Genomic DNA, 25,672 nt, shown 5'->3' with positions numbered 1-25,672 from the left:
TTTTTAGTAACTTAAATATATCATCCCACTGTCTTCTAGCTTCCATGGTTTCTGCTGAGAAATCTACACATAGTCTTATTGGGTTTCCCTTGTATGTGATGGATTGTTTTTCTCTTCCTGCTTTCAAGATCCTCTCTTTCTCTTTGACCTCTGACATTCTAACTAGTAAGTGTCTTGGAGAACACTTATTTGGGTCTAATGTCTTTGGGGTGTGCTGCACTTCTTGGATCTGTAATTTTAGGTCTTTCATAAGAGTTGGGAAATTTTCAGTGAAAATTTCTTCCATTAGTTTTTCTCCTCCTTTTCCCTTCTCTTCTTCTTCTGGGACACCCACAACACGTATATTTGTGCGGTTCATATTGTCCTTGAGTTCCCTGATACCCTGTTCAAATTTTTCCATTCTTTTCCGGATAGTTTCTGTTTCTTTTTGGAATTCAGATGTTGTATCCTCCAAATCACTAATTCTATCTTCTTTCTCTTTAAATCTATCATTGTAGGTATCCATTGTTTTTTCCATCTTTTCTACTTTATCCTTCACTTCCATAAGCTCTGTGATTTGTTTTTTCAGTTTTTCTATTTCTTCTTTATGTTCAGCCCATGTCTTCTTCATGTCCTCCCTCAATTTATCGATTTCGTTTTTGAAGAGGTTTTCCATTTCTGTTCGTATATTTAGCATTAGTTGTTTCAGCTCCTGTATCTCATTTGAAGTATTGGTTTGTTCCTTTGACTGGGCCATATTTTCAATTTTCTGAGCGTGATCCGTTATCTTCTGCTGGCGTCTGGGCATTTAGTCAGATTTCCCTGAGTGTTGGACCCCACAGGTTGTAAGATTTTTCTGTGAAATCTCTGGGTTCTGTTTTTCTTATCCTTCCCAGTAGGTGGCGCTCGTGGCACACGTTTGTCTACAGGATCCACCAGTAAAAGTTGCTGTGGGTCCTTTAACTCTGGAAAACTCTCGCCGTAGGGGAGGTTTGGCAGCCGAAGCATGTTGGAGGAGTGCCAGCTGGCCCGGAGGTCTGAACACGGGGAGGGTCGCCGGCCGCCGCAGAACGTGAGAGCGCCCGACCAAATTTCCTAGTCGGCCCGGGGCGCCAAGCGTGGCGGAAGGGCGCCAGCTGTCGCAGCCCGGGAGAGTGCACTGTTCCCAGGCGGAGCGGGGAGTCACGTGTTTGGAAGGGAACCCCTGGTCACCGTTCTCCGCAGTCTGGAGATTTCTGACCCAACTCTTTCAGTTGGTCCGGGGGGCCTCGCGTGGTGGGGACGCCAGCCGCCGCGGCCTGAGGGGACCGCCTGCCCAATTCTGCCTGGGAAGGAGGAAGGGAGGGACTCCAGCCGCTTGCCGTCCCGCCCAGGAAAGCCCGCGTCCCTCGGTGTTCTCACCAGAGCTGGTTCTCCCAGACAGTCAGCCGTTACAGGATGGGGTACGCTGTCCCTTTGATCTCCGTCGTGGCTCCGGGAGCTGCTCTGTAGTGTCTCCACTCCCCCAGTAGCTGTTCCGGAGGAGGAAAGGTGAGGGCGGCAAGGCTGTTGAGGCTGGTGGCGGAGGAGCCGGTGAAGGCGGGGGAAGAGGGCACCGTGGTGGTTGGAGAGCCGCTGGAGCCGCCGGAGAAAGAGAGGGGAGAAGGAGGGCGGGCGGGTCGGCTGCTGCGGGGCGTGGGCGCCGCGCGGCGGGCCGGCGGAGAAAGAGAGGGGAGAAGGAGGGCGGGCGGGTCGGCTGCTTCAGGGCGTGGGCGCCGCGCGGCGGGCCGGCGGAGAAAAAGAGGCAAGAGTTTCATTTTTAAAAACTTTTTTTATTGTGTAATATATATACAAAGCAAAGAAAGAAAAAAGCAATAATTTTTAAAGCACACTTCAACAAGTAGTTACAGAACAGATCCCAGAGTCTGTGATGGGCTACCATTCCATCACCTCAGATTTTTCCTTCTAGCTGGTCAAGAACACTGTAGGCTAAAAGGAATATATATATATATATATATATATATATATATATATTTTTTTTTATAATCACAATAGACTTTTTTTTCCTGAAAAATAACATATATACAAAAAAAGCAGTAGATTTCAAGGCATATCACAACAATTAGTTGTAGAACACATTTCAGAGTTTAGTATGGGTTACAATTCCACAATTTTAGGGTTTTACTTGTAGCTGCTCTAAGATAATGGAGACTAAAAGAAATATCAATATAACGATTCAGCACTCATATGCATTTGTTAAACCCTACTTTCTCCATTTAACCCCACTATCACTTTTGCTCTTTCTCCCACTCTATGAGCTATGGCCATTCTAACTTTTTCATGTTAGAAGAGGCTGTCGATAATATGGGATAAGGGAATGGAACTAACTGATGTTCCAGAAAGGCTGATCCCTCTGCATTTCAGGACTTATCTGGTTCAGGGACCCATCTGGAGGTTGTAGGTTCCTGGAAAGTTACCCTTGTGCATTGGAACTACTTTGTAGAATCTTATATCACACCCTAGGTGTTCTTTATGATTCGCAGGAATGGCTTTGGTTGGGGTTTGGCAAGCTATGATAAGCAGCAATGTCTAAAGGAAGCTTGCGTAAGAGCGACCTCCAGAGTAGCCTCTTGACTCTATCTGAACTCAAGAATTTGATTTTAAAACAGTATTTTGATTAGTTTAAAGAGCTATTTTATTCACTCATTCTAATTTGTTGAAAAACTTACTATGTACCAGGCATTACCCAAAGCAACAGGGATACCCAGTCTCTGTTCTCTGGGGGCTTGCTATTGAGTAAAGGAGACATCATATAAATAAATTATTAAAGCAATATGGGAGTTACTGTGAAATGCAGGTACAAGATCAAAGAGGCAACATAGAATTCACCTTAAAGGATAACGAGGGAAGGAGTTTTACAGTTTAGATAGAGGGTTGAAGGGGAAGGACATTTAGGCGGAGGAAAAGTCTTGCAGAATAAAGCACATAAGTGGTTGTCAAGTGTGTACAACTCTCTAGACAACTACTTGAATTATCCTATGTTAGGTTCTTTTATTCTTTAATCTTCAAACTTCCAACACTGCTGCTTCTTCTACCCCCTCTCTCAGCCAAAGACCTTTTCCAAGCCCCACTGCTCATGTACTCCTATCAGTTCCCGTATTCTCTGACTTCCTTCTTGTTAAAATGAATAAACTGTGCGAGCTCCTAGATAAGGCCAACCCTTCCACATACCCACTAGATCTTATCCCTCCTTCCCTACTTGTTCTAGTTTGCTACCTGCTGGAATGCAATATGCCAGAAACGGAATGGTTTTTTTTAAAAGGGGAGTTTATTAAGTTGCTAGTTTGCAGTTCTAAGCTCGAGATAATGTCCAAATTAAAGCAAGCCTACAGAAATGTCCAATCTAAGGCATCCAGGGAAAGATACCTTGGTTCAAGAAGGCCGATGAAGTTCAGGGTTTCTCTCTCAACTAGAAAGGTACATGGTAAACATGGTGACATCTGCTAGCTTTCTCTCCAGGCTTCTTGTTTCATGATGCTCCCACAGGGGCGTCTTCCTTCATTTTCAAAGGTCTCTTAACTGTGTGGGCTCTTGTGGTTCTCATGGCTCTCTTGTGGCCCTGAAGATTTTTCCAAAATTCTTCCTCTTTTAAAGGATTTCAGTAAACTAATAAAGCCCCACCTGGAGCTGGTGGAGTCACATCTCCCTCTAATCAAAGGTTAATACCCACAACTGGGTGAGTCACAGCTCTGCAGAGACAATCTAATCAAGCTTCCAACCTATAGTGATGAATAGGGATTAAAAGAAAAGGCTTCTTCCATAAGATTGATCAAGATTAAAGCATGGGTTTTTCTAGGGCACATAATCCTTTCAAACCAGCACAAACTGCAAACTTTTAGGTAAGGAGCCAACCCCAACCCTAACCACATACCCACTAGATCATATCCCTCCTTCCCTACTCCAGGGCATTCATCCAGCAACTCTCCCTTCTTTCCTGCATTATTAAATTTTTCCTCCCTATTGAATCACTCCCTTCAACAAACATATATACTGTTAGCTCTCCCATTTTAAAGAAAAATAGCCTCACTTTCCATCCCTTTCTCTGCTCACACTTTTGGCACACAATTCTTAAAAGACTTATCTATACGTGTCTCCAAATGCCCTCTTCCCACTCTCTCTTAGGCCCAGTCCTATCAGGCTTTCACCCCATTCACTTCAATGCAGTTGCTTTTGTCAAGGTCACTCACTCACTGCTGCTAAATCCAGTAACCAATACTCAGCTCTTACCTTTCTTGACTTATCAGCAAAAAGCATTTGACAATGTTAATCTCTTCCTCCTCTGAATACTTCTGGTAGATACCTTCCTTGTTTTTCTTCCTACCACACTGGCCATTTCTTTTCACTGTTTCTTCTCTATTTACATGAGCTCCATATGTTGGAGTGCTCCAAGGTACAGATTTGGGCCTCTTTCTGTTCTCCATCTATATCCAAACCAAATAGAAGCCATGCCTCAGGGCTTACACCTGTCTACCTTCTGCCAAGATAACTGATCCCTAGATACCTACATGGCCAAACCACTCCATTATATTCTCTCTCCATATGCCTGCCCTCACCACCCTCTACAAAGTAGCAAGCCCTCCCCAACATTCCCAGCTCCAGGCAACCAGGCATTCACTACATTCCCTCCTCTGCTATATCTTTCTTCATAGCAGGTATTACATTCTTTCATTTATTATTTTTATATTGTCTCTGTTGCTAAGCTACTTAAAGGCAAAAACTTTTTCTGTTTTGCTCACTGCTATATTCAGAGCACCTTACAACAACGCCTGGTGCACAGTCATCATTCCATAAAGGTTTGTTAAAAGAAAAAAATGAGTAAATCCCAGAGTATGTTGGACAGATAATTAAAAAGCATTGGGGAAAAAAAAAGTATTGGCAAAGTCCCTTGAGGGCTGGAAGAAAAATATGCAACTATTAAGTTTTATACCAGGGAAACCCCTGATACTGCCTCAAACATGAGGGACTCCCAAGTCAACAGGCCAAGCCCTTGATCTTGAGGCTTGCTCTTGTGAAGCTTATTTCTGTAGCAGAGAAGCTAACCCTTCTTATAGTTATGCCTAAGAGTTACTTCCAGAAAACCTCTTTTGTTGTCCACATGCGGCCTCTCTCTCTAACCCCAATTCTGCAAGGAAAAGCAATACTCTCCCGTGACATGATGTCCAGGGATGAAAGTCTCCCTGGTAGCCTGGGATATGAATCCCAGGGATGAGCCTGGCCCTGGCACTGTGGGACTGACAATGCTTCCTGACCAAAAGGGTGAAAAGAAATGTACAAAATAAGGTATCAGTGGCTAAGAGAGTTCAGATAGAGTCAAGAGGCTATTCTGGAGACTACTCTTACGCAAGCTTCTGCTAGATATTGCTAATTACCAAGGTTTGCCAATTCCCAACCAAAAACCATTGCTGTCAATCCTAAAGAACACCTAAGGCTCTATTTGCGATTCTACAAAAGTTTCACACACTAAGATTACTTTCCAAAAACCTACAACCTCCAAAGGGGTTCCTAGGCTAGATAAGTCCTAAAACCCAGAGGAACCAGCCTCTCCAAGAATATCAACTAGTTCCATTCCCATATCCAATATTAACGACAGACATTTCCAACATGAAAAAGTTAGAATGGGCATAGCTCAAATACCCCTAAAGACTGGAAGAAGGATCAACAGAGAAGGTAGAATTATGATGGTGAAGTTGGATTTATCAAATAAATATGACTGCTGAATCATACTGATATTTCTTTTAGTCTCCAGCGTCTTGAAGCAGCTAGAAGTAAAAACCTAAAATTGTGAAACAGTAACCCATACCAAACTCTGAATTGTGCTCTGTAACTAGTTGTTACAGTGTACTTAGAAATTTATTGCTTTTAAATATATGTTATAGTTCACAATAGAAAACATTAAAAACAAAAACAAAAAGAATAAATGAAATGCTGTATGTGTATCCCCAGTACCTTAAACAGCACACCTTTCTGAAATGTTGGCATGTTCAGATCTCAACACTTTGATTTATTCTCTTCAACCACTCCCAATCACGTAGGGACTATGGCAGAAATGGGTTGTATTTATTCTGGAATATTGAGTACTGAAAGTTTCATGGGATATATACATATATATTTTGTTTTGGGGAAAGTTAAATGCTCTGATCTGAAAAAGCACATTTGCATTGTATTGTAGAAAGTTTCTGAGAGCTTGCTCAAAATGTATCTTATTATATAAGCCAACAGGAAGTTTAGACTAACCCTTCCTTCCTTTTATTGTCTATCTTGTTAACTCATATCCTTGTCCACCTAGAGAGCAAATGCCAAAACCCAAAGATAAAAGCCTGTCTGGATCATTAGGAACTAGCAAGGGCCAACTGATGCAGAACAGTGGTTTTCAAAGTGTTATTCCTGGATTAACAGCATCAGCATTATCTAGAAATTAGTTAGAAATGCAGATTCTCAGGTCCTGTCTCAGACCTACTAACTCAGAAATTCTGGGGGTGAAGCCCAGCAATCTGTGTTTTAACTGACCCTCCAATTAATTTAAAGTTAAATGGCCGCACGTGTCTAAATGAGTACCATACTGTACAGCACAGATGTAGAGGCAAGATTATCAAGCTGTGAAGCAGGAGGTAAATAACAGAGGGGGGAAATCATAGTCTAAGCATGGCATATCTTCCTGAAATGTCGATTTTACTTGAAAGATAATATGAAATATGTTTACATTAAAATAAACATTTCATAAATTATGGAGTAAAATATGGAAACAATATAGTAAAATATGCAACTTCTGGAACCAGACTACTTAAGTTCAAAGCCTAATTTTGACACTTAGCAGGTGGATGACTTTAGGCAAATTATTTAACCCCTCAATGCTTCACCTTTCCCTTCTGTAAAATGGGAATGGTCCAGTGCTTACATCAAGGATTACTGTGAGTACTAAATGATATAACGTGTGAAATATACATATCAGCACATTAAACTTTAAAAATGAGAGCAAATGCATCAACTTCATCATTATAATAGTGAGTGGCGATACAGAGTAATGCTTGAGAGAATGGATACTCACCACAGATGCCTGGAAATTCAATCCTATCCATGCCACTGAAAACTGTATAGCCTTGGTTAAACCATTTAAATTCTCTATTTTCAGTATGCTCTTGTGTAAAAAGGAGATAATCATATCTATCTTCACAGTGTTATTGTAAGGAGAAATTAAATTTCAGTTTTCTCAAATTTGTCTGATTTTTAAAAAAATATTTTTATTAAGAAATCTTCACACACATACAGTCCATCCATAGTACACAATCAATGGTTCACAATATCAACATTTAGTTCTGTATTCATCACCATGATCATTTTTAGCATCACTCTAGAAAAAAAAATAAAAAGAAAAAGAAAAAAACTCATACATCTCTATCCCTTACCCCTTCTTCTCACTGATCACAAGTATTTCAATCCACCCAATTTTTTTTTTACCCCTCATCCCCTCCTATTATTTATTTAACCTTATTTTTTACTCATCTGTTCATATCCTGGATAAAAGGTGCAACAGACACAAGGTTTTCATGATCACACAGTCTCATTGTAAAAGCTATACAGTTATACTATCATCTTTAAGAATCAAGGCTACTGGAACACAGTTCAACAGTTTCAGGTACTTTCAGGTACTTTCCTCTAGCGACTCTAGCTGTTTCAAACTCTAGCTGTTATAAATAGTTTCCAAAGGGGGTGTTTTTTTCTTTCTGCGGCTCCAAAAGTCTTTGTCTGTGTCAGCTCTGAGCTTTTTACAAAACAGTTAGCTCTTAAAGGACTCCAGTAAGCAGATTAAGAACCAGCTTGAATGGGTGGAGATACATTTCCATCCAAACCACCTAATCAAAGGTGCTACCCACTATTTGGTGGGTCACATCTCCACAGAAACAACTTAATAAAAAAGATCATGCCCAAACAATAAGTCTGCCCCCACAAGACTGGACTAGGAAAAAGAACATGGCTTTTCTGGGGTACACAACAGCCTCAAAACTGCACAATCAGTGATCCTTGTTTGCTTTAACATTTATCCTATGACTGTTCCTCCCCTGTATACTGGAAGCAGATAACTTGTTCTGTTTCACAGGTCCAAGCTGGAAGGGAATTATGCCCCAGAACAGATCACACCTGTGACTGATTTTGTGAGACTGTACTCTGCAGTGTTACTGAAGTAGTGTTCACTCTGGCAACACATATCCTCAAACTGGAATAATGTAGATTAGTATGGCCCCTGTGCAAGGAAGACATGCAAATTCATTAAGTGTTCCACATTTATGTATTCATAAAGAAATTATACAACTCAACAAAAGAGCAAACAACCCAATTATAAAATGGGCAGAGGATATGAACATACACCTTTCTGAAGAGCAAATACAGGTGGCTAAAAAAGCGCATGAAGGGATGCTTATTTTCACTAGCCATAAGGGAAAAGCAAATTAAGATGACAAGGAGACATCACCTCACACCTATAAGAATGGCTGCTATTAAACAAAGAAACAACTGCAAATGTTGCATAGATGTGGAGAAATTGGAACACTTATTCACTGTTGGTGGGAATGTAACATAGCATAGCTGCTGTGGAAGAGTTTGGTGATTCCTCAGAAAACTAGATATTGAGTGGCCCTATGACCCAGAAATACCAATACTCGGTTTATACCCAGAAGAGCTGAGGGCAGTGATATGAACAGACATTTGTACACTGATGTTCATAGTGGCACTATTCACAATTGCCAAAAGCTGAAAACAATCCAAATGTCCATCAACAGATGAATGGATACACAAAATGTGGTATATACATATGATGGAATATTATGCAGCAGTAAGACAAAATGAGGTCCTGAAGCATATGACAATGTGGATGGACCTTGAGGATGATGCTGGGTGAAATAAATCAGACACAAATGGACAGATACTGCATGATTCTGCTATTATGAGTCTGGTAAAAACCAATGAAAATTATCTAAAATTGAAAGCACTGCTGACTGTACACCAAATGAGGACACTATAAGACATGGTTTGTTTATTTTGGACATTATCCACAATGTCCAATAGATAGAGGGAGCCAAAGGATACAATGACTGGCGAACTGTGATAGATTTATATGATGGAACATGGTGTGGCTACAAAAAGGAAGGCTGTCAAGAGGCATGCCATGAATTGAATAAACCTTGGGGACAATGTGTTGTGCAAAACAGCCCAGAAACAAAAGAACAAATATTCTAAGGTCTCTGTGCTGGTTTGAAAGGATGTATGTCCCCTAGAAAAGCCATTTTTTAATCAAAATCCCATTTCATAAAGGCAGAATAATCCTTATTCAATATTGCATGTTTGAAACTGTAATCAGATCATCTCCCTGGTGATGTGATTTAGTCAAGAGTGGTTGTTAAACTGGATTAGGTGATGACATGTCTCCACACATTTGGGTGGGTCTTGATAAGTTTCTGGAGTCCTATAAAAGAAAGAATATTTTAGAGAATGAAAACAATTCAGAGAGAGCAGAGCAGAACAAAACAGCCACAAGAAGCAGATTCCACCAGCCAGCAACATTTGGAGATGAAGAAGGAAAATGCCTCCCAGGGAACTTCATGGAACAGGAAGCCAGGAGAAGAAGCTAGTAGATGATGCTGTGTTCGCCATGTGCCCTTCCAGATGAGAGAGGAAACCAGACCATGTTCACCATGTGCCTTTCCAGATGACAGAGAAACTCTGTGTTTGCCATATGCCCTTCCACTTGAAAGAGAAACCGTGAACTTCATCAGCCTTCTTGAACCAAGGTATCTTTCCCTGGATGCCTTAGATTGGATATTTCTATAGACTTGATTTAATTGGGACATTTTCTCAGCCTTAGAACTGTAAACTACCAACTCATTAAATTTCCCCTTTAAAAGCCATTGCATTTCTGGTATATTGCATTCTGGCAGCTAGCAAACTAGAGTAGTCTCTTTCAGACAATATTTATAAGAAAATTGGAGCCTAGATTGTAAGCCCTTAAAGCCCTGATAGCAGCCACACTTAGTCTGAAGTTGTATATGTATTTCTGGATGCTGAGACACTGAGCTGTATGTGCACCAGCTAGTAGTTCCCTGGGACTCTGAGTAACTCTATGACACCTGGGACCCAGAGATGGAATGCTGCAGCTCTGAAGGCTAGCAGAGCTATATATATAATAACAGTTAAAATAACCAAAGGGGAGATCAGGCCTCAATTACAGTTAAAAACAAAGCCAATCTGGCTGGATCTAAGGTAGATCAGAATACAGCATAAAAGATGATAGAGTATGTACTCTAGACCTTCACCTACTGTATGGGACCAAAGGCAGAAAGGTTTATTATGTCAAAAATCTTAACATTTGAACAACCCAGACTCCTAGGGTCCAGAGTGAGAATGAGGACTTGCAGTTCTGTGTAGCTTGGTGTAATGCCAGGACACATTTCAGACTTTGGTGGGCTGATAACTGGGAGGTGTTGGTGGTAAACCTTGACGATCTAAAGGGGAAAAAAGAAAACTATTGAACTTTCCCATCTGGGATGTCCCAAGTACCCTTCCAACCACTGGGGACTCCCAGATAAATGGGCCAAGCCCTGGATTTTGAGGGTTGCCCTTATGAAACTTGCTTTTGAGGGGGAAAAGCTAAGCAGGCCATGGTGAGGTCTGGGAGTTCCTTCTAGGTAGCCTCTTTGTTGCCCAGATGTGGCCTCTTTCTCTAGGCCCAATTCTGCAAGGAAAGCCACTGCCATCTCCCCCTGCATGGGACATGACATTCAGGGGTGACAGTCTCTCTGAATGTCATGCGTGGGGATAAGTCTGGTCCTGGCACCGTGGGATCAACAATGTCTTCCAGACCAAGGGCAGGAAAAGAGGCATTAAAAGACGTCGAATAAAATAAGACATCAGTGGCCAAAAGAGATCAAGTGGAGTCAAGAGGCTATTCTGGAGGCAACTCTTATGCAAACTTCAATGAGATAGTGCTGATTGCCATAGTTTGTTAAACCCCACCCAGCATCACTCCTGTTGACTCTTGAGAACACACAAGGCTCAAATTAAGACTCTATAAAGGTTTCATGTAATAAGTTTGCTTTCTATCCTTTAGTATGACACTCCTTCTCAACATGAAAAAGTCAGAATGGGCATTGTCCAGGGATCCCTATAGGAGAGGGATCAGGGGAGATGGGGGAGGTAAAACAAAGAGAATAAGAGTTAGCAAAGAAGTATGACTGCTGAATCTCTAAGTTAAAATTCCTTCTAGCCTCCAGTGTGTTGGAGCAGCTAGAAGGAAAAATCTGAGATTATGGAATAGTAGCCCAGGACAAACTCTGGGATCTGTTCTGCAACTGCTTGTTGGAAGTTCGCTTTGAAAAGTACTGCCCTTTTCTTTCTTTGCTTTGAATATATGTTACACTTTACAATAAAAAATGTTTTTTAATAAAAAAAAGAAAACTTTGAGAAGTGGAAAGAAAACAGATCGGACCAGCTAGGGATCACAACACCGGAGGAACAACACTATGATGAGCTTCTTGGGTTTTTTTTTAATACCTCATACATTCCGAACAGATGGCCAGAGTAGCCAGCAACCAGGAAATGACAACAGATACAGACAAAAACAAAGCTACCAAGGAAAGCTTGCTTTCTTTCACCCAAAGGACCAGGAAATGGGCAGCCTAGTAAGGCAAAACTTAAGATATCTTTCTCTGTATTCCAACCAAATGTCACTGAAGTCCCAATCCCATTAGTAAATACCTAGGCTCCCACCCTTTCTAAGCTGCTCTCTCCAGAAGACAGAAATTATTAATATCAGAAATTGAACTAGTGCCATTCCAACTGATTCCATGGACATCAGAAGGATAATAAAGGACGAATTATGAACCTGATAACTTAGATGAAATGGATCAATTCCTTGGAAGACACAATCTATCAAGAATTACATAAGGAGACTTCCGGGTCAAGATGGCGGCTTAACAACGTGCACGTTTTAATTCGTCCTCCAGAACAACTGCTAAATAACCAGAAACAGTTACAGAACAGCTCCTGGGGCCACGTCAGTGACCAGACACACAGCGTACCCCAGTCTGGACCAGCTAGACCGGCTGCGAGCACCCCCCAAAACCGTGAGTTCCCAAAGCTGAGGCGGCCAGCGCCCCCCCCCCCACAGGCCGCTTCCCAGAGGGGAAAGGAAAGGACTTTACCAGCAGCAGTGACTGGGCACAATCAAACGCCAATTGTGGAACTAATTAACAAATTCTGACTACTAAAAATAGGCCCCCAGCTTAGGTGAACCTGATCAAAGCGGAGGTTGCTCATTTTTGCCCCAGCACCAAGGGAGCAGGACTGACAGAAAAAGGGGGGAAAAAAAAGAAGGAAACAGGTTTTTGTGGCTGTGTATCTACAAAGGCTTGACTGCCTCTGGATACAGCGGCAGGACTTTTCAGGCTGCAACTGCCCCAGGCATAGGCAGAAGTGAGCTCTTTGGGGGGCTTATCTGGAGCCTGTGCCTTCCCCAGGGGAGGGGTGAAGGCCCACCCAGGTGGAATCCCTCCATCAAGGAATTCAGACACCAGTGCTTGGTAATTTGAAGCCATTAAAACCAGCCTACAACCTCTCCTCTGTCTCCAACAAATGCCCAGCCAAAGTTAAAGGTACCGCATCATCTTATGCTGGTGGGACCTGCAGTCAGACAAGCACCACATACTAGGCAGGATAAGAAAAACAGAGTCCAGAAACTTCACAGGAAAGTCTTTCAACCTGCTGGGTCTCATGCTCAGGGAAAACTGACACAGGTGACTCTTTCCTCCTGATAGGAGGCCAGTTTGGTCTGGGAAAATCTGGCTGGGGTCTATAATATCTAAGCAGACCCTCCTAAGTGTGTGTGGGGGAAAGGTACCACACAAGCAGGGCAAGAAACAAGAAAACAAGAACTGAAAAATTCTCCTCTGTTAAACAAAACCTAAGCTAAAGGTTCAGATAAAGCTGAACAGAATGTCAAAGAACAGATAGACAACAAATTCAGCCAGCAAGAAAACCCTACATAAAAGAAGTGAAAGCAATCTCCAGAATAAACTAATTAAGATAATTAAATGTCTAGACGCCAGCAAAAAATAACAAATCACACCAGGAAAATTGAAGATATGGCCCAGTCAAAGGAACAAACCAACAATTCAAATGACATACAGGAGCTGAAACAACTAATTCAGAATATACGAACAGACATGGAAAACCTCATCAAAAACCAAATCAATGAATTGAGGGAGGATATAAAAAAGGCAAGGAAGGAACAAAAAGAAGAAACTGAAAGTCTGAAAAAACAAATCACAGAACTTATGGGAATGAAAGACACAGTAGAAGAGATGAAAAAAACAATGGAAACCTACAATGGTAGATTTCGAGAGGCAGAACATAGGATTAATGAACTGGAGGACAGAACATCTGAAATCCAATAAGAAACAGAAACTATAGGAAAAAAATGGGAAAATATGAGCAGGGACTCAGGGAATTGAAAGACAATATGAAGCACATGAATATACGTGTGGTGGGTGTCCCAGAAGGAGAAGAGAATGGAAAAGGAGGAGAAAAACTAATGGAGGAAATTATCACTGAAAATTTCCCAACTCTTATGAAAGACTTAAAATTACAGATCCAAGAAGTGCAGCATACCCCAAAGAGAACAGATCCAAATAGACATACTCCAAGACATTTAATAATCAGAATGTCCAAGGTCAAAGAGAAAGAGAGGATCTTGAAAGCAGCAAGAGAAAAGCAATCCATCACATACAAGGGAAGCCCAATAAGACTATGCACAGATCTCTCAGCAGAAACCACGGAGGCGAGAAGACAGTGGGATAATATATTTAAATTATTAAAAGAGAAAAACTGCCAACCAAGAATTCTATATCCAGCAAAACTGTCCTTCAAAAATGAGGGAGAAATTAAAACATTTTCAGACAAAAAATCACTGAGAGAATTTCTGACCAAGAGACCAGCTCTGCAAGAAATACTAAAGGGAACACTAGAGACAGATACGAAGACAAAAGAGAGAGGTGTGGAGAAGAGTGTAGAAAGGAAGACTATGAGTAAAGGTAAAAGGAAGGAAAATTAGATATGATATATAAAATCCAGAAGGCAAAACAGTAGAAGAAAGTACTACCCATACAGTAATAACACTGAATGTTAATGGATTAAACTCTCCAATCAAAAGTCTGGCAGAATGGTTTTAAAAAACAGGACCCATGTATATACTGTCTCTACTCAAAGGTCACGAGGCCAAGGACACAAATGGACATTTACATGTTTATCACAGCATTATTAACAATTACCAAGTGATAGAAACAGCCAAAATGTCCATCAACAGACAGTTGACTAAACAAACTGTGACATTTACATAAGAGGGAATATTATGCAGCTGTAAGACAGAATAAAGTTATGAAGTATGTAACAACATGAATGGATCTTAAGGACATTATGCTGAGTGTGATTAGCCAGAAACAAAAGGACAAATACTGTATGGTCTCACTGACATGAACTGACGTTAGTGAATAAACTTAGAATATTTCCTTGGTAACAGAGACCATCAGGAGATAGAAATAGGGTGAGATATCGGGTGATCGGAGCTGAAGGGATACACAAATTGTGCAACAGGACTGAATATAAAATCTCAGATATGGACAGCACAATACTACCTAACAGTAATGTAATTATGTTAAAACACTGAATGAACCTGCATGTGAGAATGATAGAGGGAGGAGGACTGGGGACATAAATGAAATCAGAAAGAAAGATAGATGGTAAAGATCAAGAGGGTATAATCTAGGAATGCCTAGAGTGTATAATAATAGTGAAATATACAATGTACAAATTTAAGAAATGTTTTTGCCTGAGGAAGAACAAAGGAATGTCATTATTGCAGGGTGTTGAAAATAGATGATAATTAATACTTTAAAATATCACCTATGTGTGAGACTAAAGCAAAAAATGTTTATTTGTTACAAAATTTATATTTTGACTAGAGCATTTCCTAATATAACTCATGTAGATAGTTTGATTGAATGTCATAAGTAGTTGGAATCTCAGGTAGCATATGAGATTTTGTTGGTTTGTCCAGAGTGATGCCCCGATGAATCCCAGAGTGATTTGATCAGTGACTGGAAAAGTATTTGCAAGCCCCCTTCGGGGAATGGTGAGAGTGGGGAGAAATTCAACTTCCCCAAGTTGAATTCTTGATATTCTCACAAGCAGTGTGGACAACCAAAGCTATAGGCTGAGCCCCCAGGCTTGGGGTTTGTTCACATGAAACTTAACCCCACAAAGGATAGGTCAAGTCTACTTAAAATTTAGGCCTAAGAGTCACCCCCAAGAGAGCCTCTTTTGTTGCTCAGGTGGCCTCTCTCTCTAGCCAACACAACGAGCAGTCTCACCACCCTTCCCCTCTCTGCATGGGACATGACTCCCAGGGGTGTGGATCTTCCTGGCAACGTGGGACAGAGATCCTGGAATGAGCTGAGACTCAGCATCAAGGGACTGAGAAAAAAACCCTAGAATGAGCTGAGAATTAACATCAAGGGATTGAGAGAACCTTCTCGACCAAAGGGGGAAGAGTGAAATAAGACTAAGTGTCAATGGCTGAGAAATTCCAAACAGAGGTGAGAGGTTATCCTGGAGGTTATTCTTATGCATTAAGTAGATACCACCTTGTTGTTGAAGATGTAGTGGAGAGGCTGGAGGGAACTGCCTGAAAATGTAGAGCTGTGTTCCAGTAGCCATGTTTCTTGATGATGATTGAACAATGATATAGCTTTCACAATGAGACTCTGCGAATGTGAAAACCTGGTGTCTGATGCTCCTTTTAGCTACTATATCAGCAGAAGAGTAGAACATATGGAATAAAAATAAATAATAGGGGGAACAAATGTTAAAATAAATTTAGTTTGAAATGCTAGTGGTAAATGAAAGCGAGGGGTAAGGGGTATGATATGTATAATCTTTTTTTTCTCTGTTATCATTTTATTTCTTTTTCTGTTGTCTTTTTATTTCTTTTTCTAAATTGATGCAAATGTTCTAAGAAATGATGAATATGCAACTATGTGATGATATTAAGAATTACCGATTGTATATGTAGAATGGAATGATCTCTTAATGTTTTGTTTGTTAATTTTTTTAATTAATAAAAAAAGTTTAAAAAAAAGAATTACATAAGGAGAAATAGATCATGTGAACAGACCCATATCTATAAAGAAATTGAATTAACAATTTATCAATTTCCAAACAGAAAGCACCAAATCCAAATAGTTTCCCTAGTGAATTCTAACAAACATTAAAAGAAAAAATGATATCAATTTTCTATAATCTCTCAGAAAACACAAGTAGAGCTGATATCAAAACCAGACAAAGGTACTAGTTAAAAGGAAAATTACAGACCAACATCCCTCACAAACATGGATGCAAAAATCATCAGCAAAATATCAGAAAATCAAATCCAAAAGTGTATAAAAAGAACTATACACCATGACCAAATGGCATATTATCCATGTATGTAAGGCTGATTCAACATTTAAAAGTCAATTATTAAAGAAAAAACTCAATTATTAAAAAAAAATTTTAAATCAATTATTGCAATCCACCGCATCATCAGGATAAAGAAGAAATATCATATGATCATATCAATATACAGGAAAAGTATTTGACAAAATTCAGCATCCATTCATGATGAAAATTTCCATCAATTAGGATTAGAGGGGAACTTCTTCAACTTGATAAAGAACATTACAGAAAAACTTATAGCTAACATCATACTTAAAGAGAAACTAGATGTTTTTTCCCTAAGATCAGGTACAAGACAGAGATACCCCCTCTCAACACTACTAGAAAACATCATACTGAAAGTCCTAGCTAATGCAATGAAATAAAAAAAAGAAGAAGAAATAAAAGATATATGATTGGAAAGAAACAAAACTATTCTGTTTGCAAATAATATGACTGCCTATATAGAAAATCGCAAAGAGTCAACAACAACAAAAAAACTTCTTGGAACTAGTATGCAATTATGGCAAGGCTGCAGGACACAAAAGTCAATCCTGTATGCCACTAATGAAAACTTGCAATTTGAAAATAAAAACATGCCATTTACATTAGACACCAAAACTATGAAATACTTAGGTATAAACATAAGAAAATATGTACATCCATTTGAGGAAAACTGCAAAGCTCTGACGTAAGAAATCAAAGAAGAGCTAAATAAATGGAAAGACACTCCATGTTTACGGATAGGAGACTTAATATTACTAAGAAGATGTCAATTCTTTCCAATTTGACTTATAGATTCAATACAATCCCAATCAAGAGTTCAACAAGTTATTTTGTGGATATAAACAAATTGATTCTAAAGTTTATATGCAGATGCAGAAAACTCAGAACAGTAGAGATAATACTGAAGAAGAATAAAGTCAGAGGACTGACACTACCCAAACTCAAGGCTTACTATAAAACTGCAGTGATCAAAACAGTATGGTACTGGCAGAAGAATAAACAAATAGATCAATAAAACAGAACAGACAGCCCACAAATAGGCCCACACAAATATTCAATGGCAAAAGAACAGTCTTTTAATAAATGGTGCTGAAACAACTGAACATCCACATGCAAAAAAAAAAATGAATCTAGATACAGACTGTATGCCTTTCACAAAAAAATACTTCAAAATGGATCACAGGCCTCAAATAAAATGCAAGACTATACAACTTCTACAACATCAAACTGGAGGAAACCTAGGTAACCTTGGGTCTGGCAATGGCTTTTTAAATACAACACCCAAAGCATGCTCCATGAAACAAATAATATTGATAAGCCGAATGGACATCATTAAAATTAAAATGTTCTGTTCTCAAAAGACACTGTTCAGAAAATGAGAAGACAAGCTATAGATTAGGAGAATATATTCATAAAACACCTATCTGACAAATAACCTGTATCCAAATATATAAAGAAATCTTAAAACTCAACAATAAGAAAACAAACAACCCAATTATAAAATGGACAAAAGATCTGAACAGACAACTCACCAAAGAAGATATACAAATGGCAATTAAACATATGAAAAGATGATCAACATTCTATGTGATTAGGGAATAGCATATTAAAACAACAAGATACTACTACACCCTAATTAAAATGACTAAAACCCAAAAATTGATAACACCAGATGCTGTTCAGAATGTGGACCAACAGGAACAGCCATTCATTGGTGATGGAAATGCAAAATGGTACAGCCACTTTGGAAGACTAAACGGAAGTTTCCTACAAACTAAACGTAGGTACCATATTATCCAGGAATTGTATTCTTAAATATTTACCTAAATGAGCTGAAAACTTACATCCACACAAAAACCTGTACATGAATGTTTACAGGAGATTTGTTCATGACTGCCAAAAATTGAAAGTAATCAACATGTCTGTGCTGGTTTGAAAAGATTTATGTACCCTAGAAAAGCCATGTTTTAATCCTAATCAATCTTGGGGGAGCAATGGTTTCTTCTAATCCTTTTTCAGCACAATAGGTTGGAAACTGGATTAGGTCATCTCCACAAAGATGTGAATCAATCAATTATGGGTATTAAACTTGATTAGATGGTTCTTCCCCCATTCTACATGGGTTTAGTCTGATTCCAGTAGACTAATCAGTATAAAAGAGGAGACATTTGGAGAGAGTAATTTTTGAGAATGAGGAGAGAGCCGCAGAACCACAACAGAAGAATGAGAGAACCAAAGAGTCCACCAGCCAGCGACCTTTGAAGGTGAAGAAGGAAAATGCTTACCAGAGAGCTTCCTGAAGCAAGAGGCCTTGACAGAAAGCTAGGAGACACCGCCATGTTTGCCATGTGCCCTTCCAGCTGAGGGACAAACCCTGAACTTCACTGGCCTTCTTGAACCAAGGTACTTTTCTCTGGATGCCTTAGATTGGACATTTCTATACACTTATTTTAATTTGGACAAAAATTCTCTCAACAAAATATTAGTACATCGAATTCAACAACACATTAAAAGAATTATACACCATGATCAAGTGGGATTTATACCAGGAATGCAAGGATGGTTCAACAGAAGAAAATCAACTAATGTAATACAGCACATTAACAAACTGAAAGGGAAAAAAAATCACATGATAATCTCTATTGATGCTGAAAAAATATTCAACAAAATTCAACATCCTTTTCTGATAAAAATACTCCAAACAATAGGAATCAAAGGTAAGTACCTCAATATGATAAAGGGAATATATGAAATACCAGCATTGTACTCAATGGTGAGAGACTGAAACCTTTTCCCCTAAGATCAGGAATGAGACATGGATGCTACTGTTACCTCAATTATGCAGCGCTGTGTAAGAAGTTCTAGCTAGAGCAATCAAGCATGATAAAGAAATAAAAGGCAATCATATTGGAAAGGAAGAAGTAAAACTTTCATTATTTGCAGGTGACACACTACTACACTTGGAAGATCCTGAGAAATCTACAGCAAAATTACTTGAGCTAATAAATAAAGCAAGGTGGCAGGATATAAAATTAATGTGCAAAAATCAGTAATGTTTCTATACACAAGCAATGATCTGAGGGGTCAGTTAAGGAAAAAATTCCATTCAAAACAGCAACTAAAAGAGTCAAGTACTTAGGAATGAACTTAACTAGAGACCTAAAGGACTTGTACACAGAAAACTAGAAACCCTGCTAAAAGAAATCAAAGAAAATCTAAATAGGTGGAAAGACATTTCCTGCTCATGGATAGGAAGGTGTATTAGCTAGGGTTCTCTAGAGAAACAGAATTAGCAGGAGATATCCATAGATATAGAATTTATAAAAGTGTCTCACGTAACCATGGGAATGTAGAATCTAAGGTCTGTAGGCCAGGCCACAAACTGGTAACCCCAATGAAGGTCTTCAACGAACTTTCAGGAGAGGCTGGCTGAGCAACTATAGGAATAGGGCACTCTGTGAAACTGGCAAGTCCAATGAAGGGTCTGGACGAACTCTAGAGGAGAAGCTTGCTGGTTGAAGCAGGAAGAGTGACTGTCTCTTCCCAATTCTCCTTAAAAGCCGTCATTGATTAGATTAAACATCACTCATTGCAGGAGATACTCCCCTTAGCTGATTACAAATGCAATCAGCTGTAGATGTAGCCAGCGTTATCATGATTTAAGTCCATGAAATGTCCTCATAGAAACAGACAGGCCAGCACTTGCCCAACCAGATGACCAGGCACCACTTGGTCTGGCTGACACATGAACCTGACCATGAGAGTCCACCCCTTGTCAACTTGGCAGCTTTACACATCGTCTTAAGCCATACTTACTCTCTAAAGAGAAAACAATAACACACACATTTTTTTCTCGCCTAACAACACTCAACTGCCCCACATATAACCAGAAATGCATTAAATCTCCCCAGAATAGGATGCAAGTCCTTGGGTAATAGTCACTATTAAACTTGATATCTTACAACTTAAATATTATAACATGAACAAAATAGCATTACAGTACTTGTTTCTGTAACCAATCATGTAATCGTAGTTCATATTTATCATTACCTTCTTCCATGACCCATTTGCTTAACTCTCAGCAAGCACTTCAGCTGGCCATGATTCTTTGCCTGGTAGGGTGACATAAACCTTCATTCCTGAAGTTTGAAAGCCATCAGTAGTCATGCCTGAATTGAGTGGCTGTAGTTTTCCATTGATTTTTCTTTCTTTTTTTCCCACTGATTTTAATCACATGGCATGGTAGTATTAAAAGATGCCTTAGGGGGTGGGACATCATGACTCAGCAGACAGAGATTTCACGTGACATGCCGGAGACCCGGGTTTGATTCCCAGTTTCTGCCCCTGCCAAAAAAAAAAAAAAAGAAAGAAAGAAAAAGATGCCCTAGGGGATCTCCCTCTGATAGTCAGAGTCAATCACCCCAGCCAGTAAAGTAATCCCCTTCTTCGCTTGTTGATCTGGGGGCATGAGTAGCCCAAAGTAACCAGGTAGCAGACTGGAAGATTTCAGTCTTCCAATGAAATGAAATCACTGTTGTTTCTCCTGGTGGAAGCACTCCCCTTTCTGGAACTAAAACCTATAGAATAGCAGAGCTCAAGGTCACAGGGACAGGAAGCAAAAATTTTCCTAGTGGATCACTAGGGGTAATAGTGAGTGGTGCCACTTCCATTTCCATCCCTTGGTTCCTGGACCCATGGATCCTGGCTATGGGAGAGAGAAACACTGTATGGTGGATGCTGATTCAGTGCATTCACAGCCTCCTGGAGAACATCACCCCATCCTTGCAAAGTACTGTCACGTAGTTGGCACTGTAAGTGAGTTTTCAAAAGGCTACTTCAACATTCTATCAATCCAGCTGCCTCTGGATGATGGGGAACACGGTGAGACCAGAGAATTCCATGAGCATGTGCCCATTCCCACACTTCATTTGCTGTGAAGTGGATTCCATGATCAAAAGCAATGCTATGTAGAGTACCACGACGATGAATAAGGCATTCTGTAAGTCCACGGTTGGTAGCTTTGGCAGAAGCATTGCATGCAGGGAAAGCAAACCCATGTCCAGAGTATGTGTCTGTTCCAGTTAGAACAAATAACTGCCCCTTCCATGATGGAAGTGGTCCAATGTAACCAACTTGCCACTATGCAGCTGGCTGATCAACTCGGGGAATGGTCCCATATCGGGAGCTGAGTGTGGATCTCTGCTGTTGGCAGACTGGGCACTCAACAGTGGCTGTAACCAGGTCAGCCTTGGCGAGTGGAGGTCCCTGTCGTTGAGCCAATACATAATCACCATGACCACTTTGGTCACGAACCCATTGGGCAATGACGGGAGTTGCTGGGGAAAGAGGCTGACTGGTAACCACAGAATGAGTCATCTTATCCACTTGATTATTAAAATATTCCCCTGCTGAAGTCATCCTCTGGTGCACATTCACATAGGACACAAAGATCTTTGTTTTTAGCCCACTCATAAAGGTCTATCCACATACCTCTTCCCCAGACCTCTTTGTCACAAATTTTCCAATCATGCTCCTTCCAAATCCCTGACCATCTAGCCAAATCATTAGCAACAGTCCAAGAGTCAGTGTACAAACACACTTATGGCCAGTTCTCCTTCCGAGCAAAATGAACAACCAGGTGCACTGCTCAAAGTTCTGTCCACTGGGAGGATTTCCCCTCACCACTGTCCTTTAGGGACATCCTGGAAAGGGGCTGTAGTGCTGTAGCTGTCCACTTTTGGTTGGTACCTGCATATTGTGCAGAACCATCTGTAAACCAGGCCCAAGTTTTCTCTTCCTCAGTCAATTCACTGTAAGGAACTCCCCAACAGGCCATAATTCTGGTCTGGGAAAGAGAAGGTAACAGGGCAGGAATGAAGACCATGGACATTTGGTCTACTTCCTCATGTAGCTTACTTGAGTCTTCAGGACCTGCTCTGGCCCTATCTCATATACACCATTTCCATTTTATGGTGGAGTTCTGCTGTGCATGCCCAACTTTATGGCTTGGTGGGTCAGACAACACCCAACTCATGATAGGCAACTCAGGTCTCATGGCAACTTGGTGGCCCACCGTTAAGCCTTCAGTCTCTACTAAGGCCCAGTAGCAGGCCAAATGCTGTTTCTCAAAAAGAGTCATCTACAGCAGATGATAAGGCTTTGCTCCAAAATCCTAAGGGTCTACATTGTGATTCTTCAAAGGGGTATGCCAAAGGCTCCAGACAGCACTGCTATTTGCCACTGATACTTCCTGCACCACTGGATGTGCTGGATGGTACGGTCCAAATAGCAGAGCACCTTGTATAGCAGTCTGGACCTGTCGTAGAACCTCCTCCTGTTCAGGTCCCCACTCAAAATTATCTGCTTTTCTGATCACTCAATAAATAGGCTGGAGTAGCAAACCCAAATGAGGAATATGTTGTCGCCAAAATCCAAAGAGACCAACTAGGCATTGTCCCTCTTTTTTGGTTGTAGGAGAGGCCAGATGCAGCAACTTATCCTTCACCTTAGAAGGGATATCTCGACACGCCCCACACCACTGGACACCTAGAAATTTGACTGAGGTGGAAGGCCCCTGTATTTTTGTTGGATTTATCTCCCATTCTCTGACATGCAAATATCTTACCAATAAGTCTAGAGTAGTTGCTATTTCTTGGTCACTAGGTCCAATCAACATATTATCAATGTAATGAATCAGTGTGATGTCTTATGGGAGGGAGAAATGATCAAGGTCTCTGCAGACAAGATTATGACACAGGGCTGGAGAGTTGACATACCCCTGAGTTAGAACAGTTAGTAAACTGTTTCTGGTGGTCCTTACTAACAGCTATTGAGAAAAAAGCATTTGTCAGATCAATAGCTGCATACCAGGTACAAGGGGATGTATTGATTTGCTCAAGCAATCACACCACATCCGGAACAGCAGCTGCAATTAGAGTTACCACCTGGTTGAGCTTACGATGATCCACTGTCATTCTCCAAGACCCATCTGTTTTCTGCACAGGCCAAATAGGAGAGTTGAATGGGGATGTGGTGAGAGTCACCACCCCTGCAATCTTCAAGTCCTTAAGAGTGGCAGTAATCTCTGCAATCCCTCCAGGAATCCGGTATCACTTTCGATTTACTATTTTGCTAGATAGGAGCAGTTCTAGTGGCTTCCACTTGGCCTTTCCTACCATAATAGCCCTCACTCCAAAAGTTAGAGAGCCAATGCGGGGATTCTGCCAGGTGCTCAGTATGTCTATACCAATTATGCTTTCTGGAACTGGGGAAATAACTACAGAATGAGTCCGGGGGAGCCAGTGGATGCACTGTGAGACAAACCTGAGCTGAAACTCCATCGATTACCTGATCTCCATAAGCCCCTACTCTGACTGGTGGACCAGAGTGATGTTTTGGGCCCCCTGGAATTAATGTCACTCCTGAACCAGTGTCTAATAATCCCCAAAATATCTGATCATTTCCTTTTCCCCAATGTACAGTTACCCTGGCAAAAGACCATTGGTCTCCTTGGGGAAGGCTTGGAGGAAGATTAACAGTATAAATTTGTGGCAATGTAACAGGGTCCTCTCCTCCCCCAAAGGGACCTGGCTTCCCCTTCATTCAAGGGGCTCTGGGTCGTAAACTGTCTCAATTAAGGGGCCATGACTCTCTGTTTTTGTGATTTAAGGTGGGCTTTTGTTCACTTGACCTAGAACTCTTTTGCTTATATAGCTCAAACACGAATTTAGTAGACTGACATCTATTGTACTTCTAGGTACCCCATGATCTACTAGCCAACGCCACAAGTCTGCAAATCAGATTATTTTGACTCCTGCTTTGAGTCTGCTGTCCATTATGATAGCCAGGTCCACCTTGTCTTTGACGATTAAGTGCTGCCATCTGGCTTCTGCCAACTTGGGATCCGATCATCCCCACTGTGTTTAAGGATTCCAGCTCAGTGACAGCATTTTCCACAGTAATATCTGACCTATAGAGAAGGACAACTACAGAGCTCTTCAGGGATGATGGAGCTAGTCTCATAAATTTATTTCTCACAGTTTTGATAAAAGGTGCAACCTCTGGACATTCCTGGGGTTGTATAAGCAGGCTTTCCATGATAAATCTACTCTAATATTCCAATCTCTCTAAGCCGTTGGATTCCCTCATCTACATTATACCAGGGCAGTTCTGGCATTTCAACTTCAGGTAATATTGGCCACCTTTTGATCCATGTTTCAGTCAACCATCCAGACAAACTGTTAATGCCTTTTCTAACCCCTAGAACTGTAACACTGAATGCTTAGTGGGCTCATTTCAATAAATTCAGCCTGATCCAGTTTTATATTCCTCCTACCATTATCCCACACCCTTAAAATCCATTGCCACACATATTCCTCTGGTTCTGTTTATATAAATTGGGAAACTCACAGAGTTCTTTTGGAGTATAACGTACTTCCTTATGGGTGACACTTTGTACCTCACCCTTTGGGGCCTGTTGGGACTTTAGATTTAGGTTTGGAAGAAATGACGGCGTTGGGGGTGGGGGTCATTGAAAAGAATTAGAAATATCTTCCAAGACAATTGCTTCAGGGCATTCATTTGCAGTTTCATCTGGTGAAACATGATTAATCACTCTAGGGTTAATACCTCCAGGTGGAGGCTGAGTGGCCAACTCCTCAGGGAAGGCTGGAGGTGGGGCAGCTAAGTCCTCAAGGCAGACTATTATAGGGTTATGTAGAAAAGATCAGCACAATCTGGGGTTTCAACCTGTCTACTGACATCAAAATCAATCCATATGTTGCCATTCCATTTTTCAGGGTCCCACCCCTTTCCAATCAATGCCCTCATTTTAATGACAGACAGCATGCAAGATTGGGATTTCCGTTTAAATTGTAAAGTTGCTTCTCTAAGAATAAGATTCTGAGTCTAATTTTTGGAGAGTTCATGTTTGTGGCTACAGGAAATAAAAGTTTTCTTCAAAGCACTCATAGAAACATTTATATCTGTCATATAGCACGTAAGCTTCTCATTTGAAGCTCATCCCTTTCCCTCATTAATGTATACAACCAGCCAAGATTTCTACACCTTCTGTTTCCACAAAACTCCATAAAGGTGTCAAAAACATCCCTCACAGCCTGGCTTCACACAAACG

General features: G+C 40.7%; 1 protein-coding gene and 1 non-coding gene across 3 annotated transcripts in view; one reads left to right on the top strand and one right to left on the bottom strand.

Moving 5' to 3' along the window:
• The window catches only part of NSMCE2 (NSE2 SUMO ligase component of SMC5/6 complex), a 351,982-nt gene that overhangs the window by 325,071 nt on the left and 1,239 nt on the right, over positions 1-25,672 (bottom strand). The gene's annotated exons all lie outside the window — the stretch shown is intronic.
• LOC143689241 (U6 spliceosomal RNA) lies at positions 8,201-8,302 on the top strand. The gene has a single exon (XR_013178698.1). It is a non-coding gene; the product is annotated as a U6 spliceosomal RNA (small nuclear RNA).

Source organism: Tamandua tetradactyla, chromosome 6, assembly GCF_023851605.1.
Source record: "Tamandua tetradactyla isolate mTamTet1 chromosome 6, mTamTet1.pri, whole genome shotgun sequence".
NCBI classification, from domain to species: Eukaryota; Metazoa; Chordata; class Mammalia; order Pilosa; family Myrmecophagidae; genus Tamandua; species Tamandua tetradactyla.
This window is presented reverse-complemented; position numbering and strand designations above follow the sequence as displayed.